Raw genomic sequence first — 15,455 nt, forward strand, 5'->3', positions numbered from 1 at the left:
CTTCAACACTTGAAGCCAAACCTATCCGTCTAGAGAGTAATAGGTACAAGAACTCTCACTCAGAGCTTCTGTGATGATAAACCATTGTCTAAGTTTGGGCTCTTGGTTTTCTCTTGGTTGATCTTAAACTCAAATCACTCGGAGAGGGGTTGCTCATATCAATCTTTTCATAAATCTCAAGCGAAGCATCCAACGGACAACGCTGGAGCGGGGTGGCTATTTATAGGCACATCCTTCCTGGATGGAAAATGACCAAATTGGACATTGACCTTAGCCAGTGGCCGAAATACATAATTCCAACGGTCTTATTCGAGCACAATGGTAACATTCCTTGTGGAGCAAGAAATGCTAACTCCTCGGTCCGAGGCAAATCTCTCATAGTGAAGAAGATCGCGGTCTCTTGCTTGCAAGTATTTGCTCGGAGCACGAAGAGATTTCTCTCGCATCTCTCATACGTTTTGGCTAAGCATCACAACAGATCTAAGCAACGACAACCTATACCCCTCTTAGTAGTACGGAGGTCCTATGACTCAAATAAATGTAAGAAGAACAACTAAATGAATTCTACGTCTTCACATAGTCTTTGACTTCCATCGTTGCAGTCAATCTTTGGACGACAGTACCAAATCAAAAGCTTCACTTCAGCAGAAAATCTTCGAGGGGTCGATTTCTTCTCATTAATCTTCTCGACTCTGTCATTCAACAAGTATAGCTCATTCTTCTCTACAACATAGATGTGCTTCGGTGAAGTTCCTCGAACTCAGCATCAGAGACAACATATTCTTCGGTCATGTATGGACTTTTTCTCTTTGTATGCACTAGCAAACAAATTAGTCCATACCTGTTTCTGTCAACAATCTCCAAAACACAAGGTAGGTAGATATTGCACCAATAATGGGGCTTGTGGGCCCTTGCTGCTCCGTTTATCCTAATTGTTGCCTATAAATTCACATATATTCCAAAACCCTCGGAGCGAGACTCAAAAGAATTTAATCATCGTCGCAAGCCTCTGTTTCGAATCGATCCCATTTGGAGCCTTGTTCTGGCACTCTGACGGTGGGGGAAATCATCGGGGAGTGATACGTCCATTTTGCATCATGTTTTCTTACTGTTATTTATGATGTTTTTATCCATAATAATGCTTTTTGGTGTAATTCTAATGCCTTTTCTCTCATAATTTGCAAGGTACACACCAAGGGGGAGAATTCTGGCAGCTGGAAATCTAGATCTGGAAAAGCTACGCCAGGCCACCTATTCTGCACAACTCCAAACAAGCTGAAACTTCAAGGGGATTTTTTATGGAATATATAAGAATTATTGGAGCAAATAACTACCGTATGGGGGGCCACTAGGTGGGCACAACCCACCTGGGCGCGCCAGGGCCCCCCTGGCGTGCCCTGGGGGGTTGTGGCCTCCTCGGCCCACCTCCGGTGCCCATCTTTTGGTATATAAGTCATTTTGGCCTAGAAAAAAAATAAGAGGAGGACTTTCGGGATGAAGCGCCGCCGCCTTGAGGCGGAACTTGGGCAGGAGAACTTTTGCCCTCCGGCGGAGCAATTCCGCCGGGGGGACTTCCCTCTTGGAGGGGGGAAATCATCGTCATCATCATGACCAACAACTCTCCCATCTCGGGGAGGGCAATCTCCATCAACATCTTCAACAACACCATCTCCTCTCAAACCCTAGTTCATCTCTTGTGTTCAATCTTGTTACCGGAACTATAGATTGGTACTTGTGGGTGACTAGTAGTGTTGATTACATCTTGTAGTTGATTACTATATGATTTATTTGGTGGAAGATTATATGTTCAGATCCAATATGCTATTTAATACCCCTCTGATCATGAGCATGTTCATGATTTGTGAGTAGTTACCTTTGTTCTTGAGGTGGGGAGAAATCGTGTTGCAAGTAATCATGTGAACTTGATATGTGTTTGATATTTTGATAGTATGTATGTTGTGATTCCCTTAGTGGTTTCATGTGAACATCGACTACATGAAACTTCACCATATTTGGGCCTAAGTGAATGCATTGTAGAGTAGCAATTAGATGATGGGTTGCGAGAGTGACAGAAGCTTAAACCCCAGTTTATGCGCTATTCCGTAAGGGACCGATTTGATCCAAAAGTTTAATGCTATGGTTATAATTTATTCTTAATACTTTTCTCGTAGTTGCGGCTAGTTGCAGGAGGGTTAATCATAAGTAGGAGGTTTGTTCAAGTAAGAACAACACCTAAGCACCAGTCTACCCACATATCAAATTGTCAAAGTAGTGAACACGAATCGAACCAACATGATGAAAGTGACTAGATGAAATTCCCGTGTACCCTCAAGAACGCTTTGCTTATCATAAGAGACCGTTTTGGCCTGTCCTTTGCCTCAAAAGGATTGGGCTAGCTTGCTGCACCTTTTTACTACTACCGTTACTTGCTCATTACAAATTATCTTGCTACCAAACTACTATGCTACTTACAATTTCAGCACTTGCATACATTACCTTACTGGAAACTACTTCTCATTTCCTTCTGCTCCTCGTTTGGTTCGACACTCTTACTTATCAAAAAGAGCTAAAATTGATCCCGTATACTTGTGGGTCATCAAGGCTATTTTATGGCGCCGTTGCAGGGGAGTGAAGCACCTATGGTAAGTGGAATTTGGTAAGGATACATTTATATAGTGTGCTGAAATTTATTGTTACTTGTTACTGTGGAGAACAATCCTTTCAGGGGTTAGTTCGGGGTATCTTCACCTCGTCCGGAACCACAATTAGCTACCCCTCAACCTACTGAAAATATTGAATATGAAATTCCTTTGGGTATGATAGAACAACTGTTGGCTAATCCTTATGCAGGAGATGGAACTGAACATCCTGATATGCACTTGATATATGCGGAACAAATTTGTGGATTGTTTAAGCTTGCAGGTTTACCCAAAGATAAAGTTATGAAGAAGGTTTTCCCTTTATCTTTGAAGGGAAAATTATTGGCATGGTATAGGCTATGCGATGATATTGGATCATGGAATTGGAATCGGTTGAAATTGGAGTTCCACCAAAAAATTTATCCTATGCATCTAGTTCATCGTGATCGGAATTATATATATAATTTTTGGCCTCGTGAAGGAGAAAGTATCGCTCTAGCTTGGGGGCGGCTTAAGTCAATGTTATATTCATGCCCCAATCATGAGCTCTCAAGAGAAATTATTATTCAGAATTTTTATGCTCGGCTTTCTCGTAATGATCAAACCATGCTTGATACTTCTTGTGCTGGTTCCTTTATGAAGAAGACTATTGGATTCCGGTGGGATCTTTTGGAAAGAATTAAACACAACTCTGAAGATTGGGAACTCTACAAAGGTAAAGAGTCAGGTATTAAACTTGAGTACGATTGTGTTAAATCTTTTATGGATACTGATGCTTTTCAAAAGTTTAGCACTAAATATGGACTTGACTTTGAGATAGTAGCCTCCTTTTGTGAATCTTTTGCTACTCATGTTGAACTCCCTAAGGAGAAGTGGTTTAAATATCACCCACCTATTAAATAAGAACTTAAAGAACCGGTACCAGTTAAAGAAGAAACTATACTTTATAATGTTGATCCAGTTGTTCCTTCTACTTATATTGAGAAACCACCTTTCTCTGTTAGGATAAAGGAACATGCTAAACTTTCAACTGTGGTTAACAAAAGCTATATTAGAACACCTAAACCTGATGAACAAATTAAAGTTTAACCTAGTATTGCTATGGTTAAAGATCTCTTGGAAGAAGATATGGATGGGCATGTTATTTGCTTCTGTGAAGAAGCTGCTAGAATTGCCAAACCTGATAAGAAAGATAAACATAGACCCGTTGTTGGCATGCCTGTCATCTCAGTTAAAATAGGAGATCACTGTTATCATGGTTTATGTGCCATGGGTGGTAGTGTGAATGCTATTCCTTACACCTTATATCATGAAATTATGAATGACATAGCACCCGCAGAAATAGAAGAAATAGATGTTACAATTAAACTTGCTAATAGAGACACTATATCACCAATTGGGATTGTTAGAGATGTTGAAGTCTTGTGTGGGAAAATAAAATACCCTACTGATTTTCTTGTTCTTGGTTCCCCACAAGATGACTTTTGTCACATTATTTTTGGTAGACCTTTCTTGAATACAGTTAATGCTAAGATCGACTGTAAGAAACAAACTATTGGTGTTAGCTTTGGTGATGAGTCTCATGAGTTTAATTTTTCCAAGTTCAATAGAAATCTTCATGAAAAATAATTGCCTAATAAGGATGAATTAATTGGTCTTGCTTCTATTGTTGTACCACATACTGATCCTTTAGAACAATATTTGCTAGACCATGAAAATGATTTACATATGCATGGAAGAAATGAAATAGATAAAATTTTCTTTGAACAACATCCTCTGCTTAAACACAATTTTCCTATTGAAACTCTAGGAGGTCCTCCTCCACCTAAAGGTGATCCTGGGTTTGAATTAAAACAATTGCCAGACACTTTGAAATATGCTTATCTTGATGAAAATAAGATATATCCTGTTATTATTAGTTCTAACCTTTTATAACATGAAGAAAAAAGATTATTGAAAGTTCTAAGTAAGCACCGAGCTGCTATTGGATATACTCTTGATGATTTAAAGGGCATTAGTCCCACTCTATGTCAGCACAAAATTAATATGGAACCTGATGCTAAACCCGTTGTTGATCACCAAAGTCGGTTAAATCCGAAGATGAAAGAAGTGGTAAGAACAGGAATATTAAAACTTCTGGAAGCAGGTATAATCTATCCCATAGTTGATAGTAGATGGGTAAGTCCTATTCATCGTATCCCTAAGAAAGGAGGTATAACCATTGTTCCTAATGATAAGAATGAACTTATTCCACAAAGAATTGTCACAGGCTATAGAATGGTAATTGATTTTAGAAATTAAACAAAGCAACTAGAAAAGATCATTACCCTTTGCCTTTTATTGATCAAATGCTTGAAAGATTATCTAACCACACACATTTGTGCTTCCTTGATGGATATTCTGGCTTTTCACAAATACTTATTTCTCAATCTAATCAAGAAAATACCACTTTTACTTGTCCCTTCAGAACTTATGCTTATAGACATATGCCTTTTGGTTTATGTAATGCACTTGCTACCTTTCAAAGATGTATGGCTACTATATTCTCTAACTTTTGTGAAAAGATTGTTGAGGTTTTCATGGATGACTTTTCTGTTTATGGGAAGTCTTTTGATGATTGTTTAAGCAATCTTGATCGAGTTTTGCAGAGATGCGGTCAAACAAATATTGTCTTGAATTGGGAGAAGTGCCACTTTATGGTTAATGAAGGCATTGTCTTGGGTCATAAAATTTCTGAAAAAGGTATTGAAGTGGACAAAGCTAAGGTTGATGCAATTGAGAAAATGCCATGTCCTAAAGATATAAAAGGTCTTCATAGTTTCTTAGGTCATGCTGGTTTCTATAGGAGATTTATCAAAGACTTTTCAAAAGTTTCTAGGCCTCTTACTAGTTTCTTGCAAAAGGATATTCCTTTTGTTTTTTATGATGATTGTTCAGAAGCCTTTGAAACACTTAAGAAAGCCTTAATTTCTGCACCTATTGTTCAACCACCTGATTGGAACTTGCCTTTTGAAATTATGTGTGATGCTAGTGATTATGTTGTTGGTGCTGTTCAAGGACAAAGAGTTGATAAGAAACTTAATGTTATTCATTATGCTAGTAAAACTCTGGACAGTGCTCAAAGAAATTATGCTACTACTGAAAAAGAATTCTTAGAAATTGTGTTTGCTTGTGATAAATTTAGACATTATATTGTTGATTACAAAGTAACTGTTCACACAGACTATGCTGCTATTAAATATCTTATGGAAAAGAAATATGCTAAACCTAGACTTATTCGATGGGTTCTCTTGTTACAAGAATTTGATTTACATATCATTGATAGAAAAGGAGCTGAGAACCCAGTTGCTGATAATTTATCTAGGCTTGAAAATGTGCTTGATGACCCACTGCCTATTGTGATAGTTTTCCTGATGAGCAGTTAGCTGCAATAAATGTTTCTCATAGTACTCCTTGGTATGCTGATTATGCTAATTACATTGTTGCTAAATATTTACCACCTAGCTTTACATACCAACAAAAGAAAAAATTCTTCTATGATTTAAGACATTACTTTTGGGATGACCCACATCTTTATAAAGAAGGAGTAGATGGTACGATTAGACGTTGTGTACCTGAGCATGAACAGGGACAAACCCTACAGAAATGTCACTCCGAGGCTTATGGAGGGCATCATGCTAGAGATAGAACTGCTCACAAGGTATTGAATCTGGATTTTATTGGCCTACTCTCTTCAAAGATGCCCGTAAGTTCGTCTTATCCTGTGATGAATGGCAAAGGATAGGTAATATCGGTAAGCGTCAAGAAATGCCTATGAATTATTCACTTGTTGTTGAACCATTTGATGTTTGGGGATTTGATTACATGGGACCTTTTCCTTCCTCTAATGGGTATACACATATTTTGGTTGATGTTGATTATGTTACTAAATGGGTAGAAGCTATTCCAACTAGTAGTGCTAATCACAACACCTCTATTAAAATGCTTAAGGAAGTTATTTTCCCAAGGTTTGGAGTCCCTAGATATTTAATGACTGATGGTGGTTCACACTTTATTCATGGTGCTTTCCGTAAAATGCTTGCCAAGTATGATGTTAACCATAGAATTGCATCACCTTATCATCCTTAGTCTAGTGGTCAAGTTGGACTTAATTAGCAATAGAGAAATAAAATTAATATTGCAAAAGACTATCAATAGGTCCAGGAAGAATTGGTCTAAGAAATTAGATGATGCACTTTGGGCTTATAGAACAACATATAAAAATCCTATGGGTATGTCTCCTTATAAAATGGTTTATGGAAAAGCTTGTCATTTGCCTCTTGAGTTAGAACATAAAGCATATTGGGCAATCAAAGAACTCAATTATGACTTGAAACTCGCTGGTGAAAACAAGTTATTTGATATTAGCTCATTAGATGAATGGATAACCCAAGCTTATGAAAATGCAAAATTATTTAAAGAAAAAGTAAAAAGATGGCATGACAAAAGAATTCAAAAGCGTGAGTTTAAAGTCGGAGAATATGTTCTTTTGTACAACTCTCGTTTCAGATTCTTTGCAGGAAAACTCCTCTCAAAATGGGAAGGCCCATACATCATCGAGGAGGTTTACCGGTCTAGAACCATCAAAATAAATAATTCTGAAGGTACTAACCCGAAGGTTGTCAATGGGCATCGAATAAAGCATTATATCTCAGGTACGCCTATTAATATTGAAAGTAATATTATCCAAACTATGACACCGGAAGAACACATAAAAGAGTCCTTCCGAAACACTCCAGAATCGTGAAAATAAGGAGGTACGTGATACGGTAAGTAAACGGACTCTGAAAAATCCGCAAAAATATTTTTATTAGTTTTGGAATATTTTATAATTTTGGAATAAAGAAACATCCAGGAAGCGTCCCCTGGTGGGCACAAGACACCAGGGCGCGCCAGGCTTGCCTAGCACGCCCAGGTAGGTTGTGCCCACCCGGGACACCTTCCGTACTCCGTTTTTCTACCATATACTTGTCCTCCAAGATAAAAAATCTTTATATACTCACTGAATCTATTGATCACCATATCACGGAGAAATCCTCTGTTATCTTTTCCCTTGTTGTTTTCTGTCAGAACCCATCTACCATGGCCTCTTCAAGCTCCTCCAAGGACAAGTTCTTCAAGAACGTCATCAACCCATATCTGCGGGAGGTGGTGCAGCACCCTCATGTCATCCAGATGCATGAGGGGGTGCTTCACCTTCGCGATGTGCCATGTCCCAAGGGGACGGGAACCATGGAGGCCAGGCTCGAAGCTGTTGAGCAAGACGTCTTCCGGTGCAAGGGGATGGTGGAGCATGGGCTCAATGCCAATCACCTCCTGATCACAGACCTTTCCCGTGATCTCAAGGTGGATGGCAAGCCCATGAAGGACATCGTCTTCACCCTCAATGAGCAAATCAACTTCCTCCAAAGCCGGATCTATTATCTTCAAAACCAAATATTTGAATATGAGGCGAGGTTTAAAGGTATGAGTTTGGCGGCTAGTTGCAGGACTCGTGAGACTCACTCTTCCTCTCACGATGGTGGACCACTACCATGGAAATTCGAGGACAAGATCTCTTCTTCTTCACCACCATCATCTTCACCACCAAAGGAGAATTGAGTATCGGGTATGGGCACTCGCCTTTGCTTCCGCCAAGCTTGGGGGAAGTGCCCCAGTATCGCATCATCCCACTATCCTTTTAGCTTTTACTTATTTTAGTTCGATCCATTTGCTTTAGATGAATAAAGGTTTAGTTTGATCCTTTCTTCTTTGAGAGTTTGCTTAGTGATCTATCCTTGTAATCATGTGCAAGTTATATAATAAAGTTTAGTATGAGTTTTTTCTTTCTTTACTTTCATGTTGCAAATAAAAGAAAAGAAATAAGAAAGGAAACAAATAAAAGAAAGGAATTAAATAAAGAAAAGATTATACACTAATCCTATGGTAGGTGATGGCACCACATAAGGAAAAGTATAAGTAGAAAATTTTATTAGAGATTGATAAACATAGCATTAGTCAATGATGCAACTCATGAAAGAACTAATAAGGGAAGAGAAGATTCACTTATAAATATACTATCCTAGAAATCTTTTGTGACTGTGAGCCCTCATCAAAATATTATATGCCAAAATTGTTGACGTTGGACAAGGAAGACAACTTAATGATTTATGTTTGTTCATATTCACATAGAAGTCATATTGTCATAGATTCTTTAACATGTGGTGCTTGCCCCTATCTTTGCTAGCCAAAAATTCTGCACTAAGTAGAGATACTACTTGTGCATCCAAAAACCCTTAAACCCAAATCTATTTTCAAGTGTCCACCATACCTACCTAGGGATTGAGCAAGATCCCTCAAGTAAGTTGTCATTGGTGCAAAAAGGCAATAAAAATTGCTTCTAAAAGTGTGAGATCATTTAGTGTAAGAGAAAATTAAGCGTTGCACGAACTTGTGATGGTGAAGAATAAAAGTGACAGACTGCATAATAAAGGTCGCTATCACAAGGGGCAATGTAACATGATGTTCTTTTGCACTAAGGGATTGAGCATGCATACATATAAATAAGCGCATGTCTACCTCTTCTTCCCTCTTCTAAGGTCCTATCTTTTACATTTATGGAAGAGTCAAAGTTTTTCTCTCTGTTCCTTTTTATTTTCTCCTTTGGCAAGCATCATGTGGTGAGGAAAGATCTAGGCACATATGTCCAATTGAATATGGGTGGCATGAGTTATTATTGTTGACATCACCCTTGAGGTGAGTATGTTGGGAGGCGAAACCATAAGCCCCTATCTTTCTATGTGTTCGGTTGAAACGTTTTGATCATGGGTACGATGTGAGTGTTAGCAATCATAGAAGAATATATGATGGTTGAGTATGTGGACTTGCCTAAAGGCTCCAACACATGACCCTTCCTGAAAAGATGATGAATTCTAGTTGCAAAGTTGACTGAGAACATAGTTTGTTGGTTTCTAATAGAGTTTTTGCTTTATACTTCGATTGTGTGATGAACTATTACTTATTCATGAGAAGTATATGATGAAAGTTCTAAGATAAAAGTCCTATGTATAATTTTGTTGTTGTTATAATAATCAACATGATGCTTCTATGTCTGTATTTTGTTTTTATCGACACATCCCTCTCAAAGCATGTGGACATGTTTTTTGATTTCGGTTTTTCGCTTGAGGACAAGCGAGGTCTAAGCTTGGGGGAGTTGATATGTCCATATTGCATCATGTTTTATTACTGTTATTTATGATGTTTTTATCCATAATAATGCTTTTTGGAGTAATTCTAATGCCATTTTTCTCATAATTTGCAAGGTACACACCAAGGGGGAGAATTCTGGCAACTGGAAATCTGGACCTGGAAAAGCTACATCAGGCCACCTATTCTGCACAACTCCAAACAAGCTGAAACTTCACGGGGATTTTTATGGACTATATAAGAATTATTGGAGGAAATATCTACCAGAGGGGGGCCACCAGGTGGGCACAACCCACCTGGGCGTGCCAGGGCCCCTTGGCGCGCCCTGGGGGGTTGTGGCATCCTCGGCCCACCTCCGGTGCCCATCTTTTGGTATATAATTCATTTTGACCTAGAAAAAAATAAGAGGAGGACTTTCGGGACGAAGCACCGCCGCCTCGAGGCGGAACTTGGGCAGGAGCACTTTTGCCCTCTGGCGGAGCGATTCCGCTGGGGGAACTTCCCTCCCAGAGGGGGGAATCATCGTCATCATCATCACCAACAACTCTCCCCTCTTGGGGAGGGCAATATCCATAAACATCTTCAAGAGCACCATCTCCTCTCAAACCCTAGTTCATTTCTTGTGTTCAATCTTGTTACCGGAACTATAAATTGGTACTTGTGGGTGACTAGTAGTGTTGATTACATCTTGTAGTTGATTACTATATGGTTTATTTGGTGGCAGATTATATGCTCAGATCCAATATGCTATTTAATACCCCTCTGATCATGAGCATGTTTATCATTTGTGAGTATTTTCCTTTGTTCTTGAGGTAACGGGAGAAATGATGTTGCAAGTAATCATGTGAATTTGATATGTGTTCGATATTTTGATAGTATGTATGGTGTGATTCCCTTAGTGGTGTCATGTGAACGTTGACTACATGACACTTCACCATATTTGGGCCAAGGGAATGCATTGTGGAGTAGAAATTAGATGATGGATTGCGAGAGTGACAGAAGCTTAAACCCCAGTTTATGCGTTATTCCGTAAGGGACCGATTGGATCCAAAAGTTTAATGCTATGGTTAGAATTTATTCTTAATACTTTTATCATAGTTACGGATGCTTGCGGGAGGGTTAATCATAAGTAGGAGGTTTGTTCAAGTAAGAACATCACCTAAGCACCGCTCCACCCACATATGAAATTATCAAAGTAGCAAACACGAATCGAACCAACATGATGAAACTGACTAGATGAAATTCCCATGTACCCTCAAGAACGCTTTGCTTATCGTAAGTGTAGGATCGAAAGTATGTCTAGAGGGGGGGGTGATTAGACTACTTGACCAATTAAAAATCTATCCTTTTCCCAATTTTAGTCTTTGGCAGATTTTAGCTAACTTAGCACAATTCAAGCAATCTTAACACAATTCAAGCAAGCATGCAAAGAGTCTATGAGCAGCGGAAAGTAAAGCATGCAACTTGCAAGAATGTAAAGGGAAGGGTTTGGAGAATTCAAACGCAATTGGAGACACGGATTTTTTTGTCGTGGTTCTGATAGGTGGTGCTATCGTACATCCACGTTGATGGAGACTTCAACCCACGGAGGGTAATGGTTGCGCGAGTCCACTGAGGGCTCCACCCACGAAGGGTCCACGAAGAAGCAACCTTGTCTATCCCATCATGGCCATCGCCCACGAAGGACTTGCCTCCCTAGCGGTAGATCTTCACGAAGTAGGCGATCTCCTTGCCCTTACAAACTCCTTGGTTCAACTCCACAATCTTTGTCGGAGGCTCCCAAGTGACACCTAGCCAATCTAGGAGACACCACTCTCCAAGAAGTAACAAATGGTGTGTTGATGATGAACTCCTTGCTCTTGTGCTTCAAATGATAGTCTCCCCAACACTTAACTCTCTCTCACAGGATTTGGATTTGGTGGAAAGAAGATTTGAGTGGAAAGCAACTTGGGAAGGCTAGAGATCAAGATTCATATGGTAGGAATGGAATATCTTGGCATCAACACATGAGTAGGTGGTTCTCTCGTAGAAAATGTGTATTGGAAGTGTAGGTATGTTCTGATGGCTCTCTCCACGAATGAAGAGTGGGTGGAGGGGTATATATAGCCTCCACACAAAAACTAACCGTTACACACAATTTACCAATCTTGGTGAGACCGAATTGAGAAAATCGGTCGGATCGATTTAGCAAACCTAGTGACCGTTAGGATTTTCGGTGGGACTGAGATGCAACTCGGTAGGACCTATATGGTTAGGGTTAGGGCATAACGTAATCTTGTTGTGACCGATTACACAAACTCGGTGGGACAGATTTTGGTAATAAGCTAACCAGAGAGTTGGTCAGGTAAACTCGATGGGACCGATCGCTCATTTCGGTGGGACCAAAATGTTACAAAAGGAAAACAGAGAGTTTGCATTGCAATCTCGGTGGAACCGAAACATTACGACGGGAAACGAAGAGACTACAACCCCATCTCGGTGTGACCGAAATCCCTATCGGTGAGATCGATTTGCCTAGGGTTTGTGGCAGTGGCTATGACATCTGAACTCGGTGGCGCCGGATAGAAAGAATCGGTGGGGCCGAGTTTGACTTGTGGTTTAGGTCATATGTGGATGTGGGAAGGTAGTTGAGGGTTTTGGAGCATATCACTAAGCACTACGAAGCAAGAACCTCATCAAGCAACACGTCATCCCTCCTTGATAGTATTGGCTTTTCCTATAGACTCAATGTGATCTTGGATCACTAAAATATAAAATGTAGAGTCTTGAGCTTTGAGCTTGAGCCAATCTTTTTGTCCTTAGTATTTTGAGGGGTCCACTTTCCTCATCCATGCCATGCCATTCATTGAGCTTTTCCTGAAATATTAATCTTGGAATAGCATTAGCTCAATGAGCTATATGTTGTTAGGAATTACCAAAACCACCTAGGGATAGTTGCACTTTCAATCTCCCCCTTTTTGGCAATTGATGACAACATATATATCAAAGCTTCGACAAATGATAATAAGAGTGAAAAACATTGTCGCTTTGAGAAGTATGTGAAAAGCAAGAGCTCCCCCTAAATTTGTGCATAGTTTATGATTTGCTTTGGACTGCAAATGCACAGAGAATTAGGCTCATGGGTTACTCTTCCATGTCACATACATCTTGGTGGAGCGCTCAAAATGATAATAATTAAATACATGCACTCATGACCAAGCAAAGTGAATGATCATATAGGGATAAAAGGATAATGTCATCCAACAAGCATTAAGGTAGCATATGATCAAACACATGATCATCCAAGTATCACACAGACAAAAAGTATCTCAAACAAGCAAATAAACTTCAACCACCAAAGCAAGAGAGAATAAAAAGCAACGCTCTCTCTCTCTCTCTCTCGAAGCCTATGATCTATACGTTTTTCTCCCCCTTTGGCAACAAGTTACCAAAAAGTTCCTAGAAAATGCATAGCACTAAATCATCTCTCAGGCTTGGTCTTCAGGTGGTGGTGTCCGGATAACTCCAAGAACGAAGGCTTCAGTCGATGTAGATGGAGCTGATGGAGTAGGTGCTGGAGCTGGTGGCACTAAAGCTGTAGCTGGTGCAGATGAAGTGGCTCTAGTGTCTGGAGCTGGCACTGCAGCTGGCCTCTGAGCTCTAGGCACTCTGGCAAATGCATCAGTGGTTGTCTTGCCCTTCCTCTCTTGCATGTCATCCTGAAGTTGCTCCATAACAGACTGGATCTCAGTTACCTTCACATCCAAGTCATAGAACTTTTACTCCATGATCCTTTCTAGGCTCTCCTGGTTTTGAGTCAGGGTGGCTAGTCCCTTCTCAATCCTTAGAGTGGAGGCAATCAAGTAGCCAAGCTTATCTTGCTTGCTCTTCAGAAGATACTGAGATGCTTCTTTAGTAGTTGGCATCCTTGCAGCCTTTTCATCCTTTGCCTTCTCCTTCTTGGCTTGTGCGTGCATAGAAGATGGTTCATTTTCATCCATCACCACTTGGTTGTCCTCAAAGCCTGGATAGATAGGCATGTTCTCCTTGTCCAGCAGATATGTGCCAGTGCCCATCTTGGAGTTGATCAACTCCTGGATCTGTGGGGCATACCCACAACTCCTCTTCTGATCTACAGCTGTCCTCTTTATGGTTTCCACTATGAGGCTCATGACTTTGAACTTCTGTGGGACATCAAAGATGTGAAGCAAGTTTATTGCATGGCCTCTGATCATCTTGTGATCACCTGACTTTGGCAAGAGAGTGTGACTGAGGATCCAGTTGATAGTAGGCAAGCCTGACAGAAGGTAATGTACAGATCCAAACTTATGTGTCTCAAGAGCAGCATCTGGGATCTCCTTGTACATGTGTGCCATGGAGTTGTGATCCTTCTTCTTCTTGGCATAGACATCCAAGTCATCTTCACTCTCTTTTGGAGCATTGATCAACTTCGCCCATTCTGCAACTGTTGACTGGTACCTCGTACCTTCGGACATCCAGACAATCCTTCCATCTGGGTAGAAGTGAGATGTGGAGTAGAACTGCATGATGAGCTCATCATTCCATTTTGTGAGCTTCTGAGCCACAAACTCATCGACTCCACACGCCTTGAAACTGTCATACACACCTGGATAATGTTCATCATTCTCCCTGATGTACTCCCAGTCGACCCATCTCATGTCACACACTATGGGCTTCTTGTCAAGCAAGATGGTCTCATAGAAGTCCTGCTGTTCCTTTGTATCGAACCCGTAGTCCACGCCAGTCCTTCTCCTGGTGGCATATGGATCAGACTCTCTCCATAGCCTCAATCATGAGTCCTTCCTGATCTTCATGTTCTCAGCTATTGGATGAGCATCATTGTGATCTGGAATTTTTGGCTTCAACTTCCTCAAGACATGTGACTCATCACCTTCTTCTTCCATTTCAGCTTCAGGCACTGGGGCCTTGTTCTTCTCCTCAGCAGGGATGTTCCTGGTGCTCCTCTTTGGTTTTGGATTTGGAGCTGGAGTGTAGCGACCGGACCCGAATGGATCAAGTCTCTATGCTTAAGTGTCATCCCTAGATCGGTATGCTGACACACACAGTACTCGAGGATTTATAACAGAGGTAAATCACATGTAAAAGTAACGTAAATACTATTACCTCAATCCAAAATAGCGGAAGTAACAAGGTTGTGGATTCCCATCAACACCAACGGCAAAGTTGAGTGTAGAAATCGTAACCCTAACGTATCACTTACTCGTCGTAAGATAAACCTGCAACATGAGACGTTGCAGCCACAAAGGGTCAGTACATTGAATGTACTGGCAAATTCACACCATAGAGAATGATGAACAATGGCTATCACTACATGCATATTTGGCTGGTGGAAAAGCTCTATGGTCATAAGGTTTTTGCGAAAAGCCAATTTTTCCCTACTGCAAAGGAATAAATTTTTATTTAACTATCATGGTGGTTGTTAAACATTGAGAATGGTTGACAGCATTCTCAATCCCAATTAAATATCATCATTAAAACCCAACAATATTCATTTAAAGTAACGTGATGAGATTCACATGATAATCCAAGTACTAGATACTCAAAACGTCCATAACGGGGGACACGCCTAAT

This window comes from Triticum dicoccoides, chromosome 3A, assembly GCF_002162155.2.
Source record: "Triticum dicoccoides isolate Atlit2015 ecotype Zavitan chromosome 3A, WEW_v2.0, whole genome shotgun sequence".
NCBI classification, from domain to species: Eukaryota; Viridiplantae; Streptophyta; class Magnoliopsida; order Poales; family Poaceae; genus Triticum; species Triticum dicoccoides.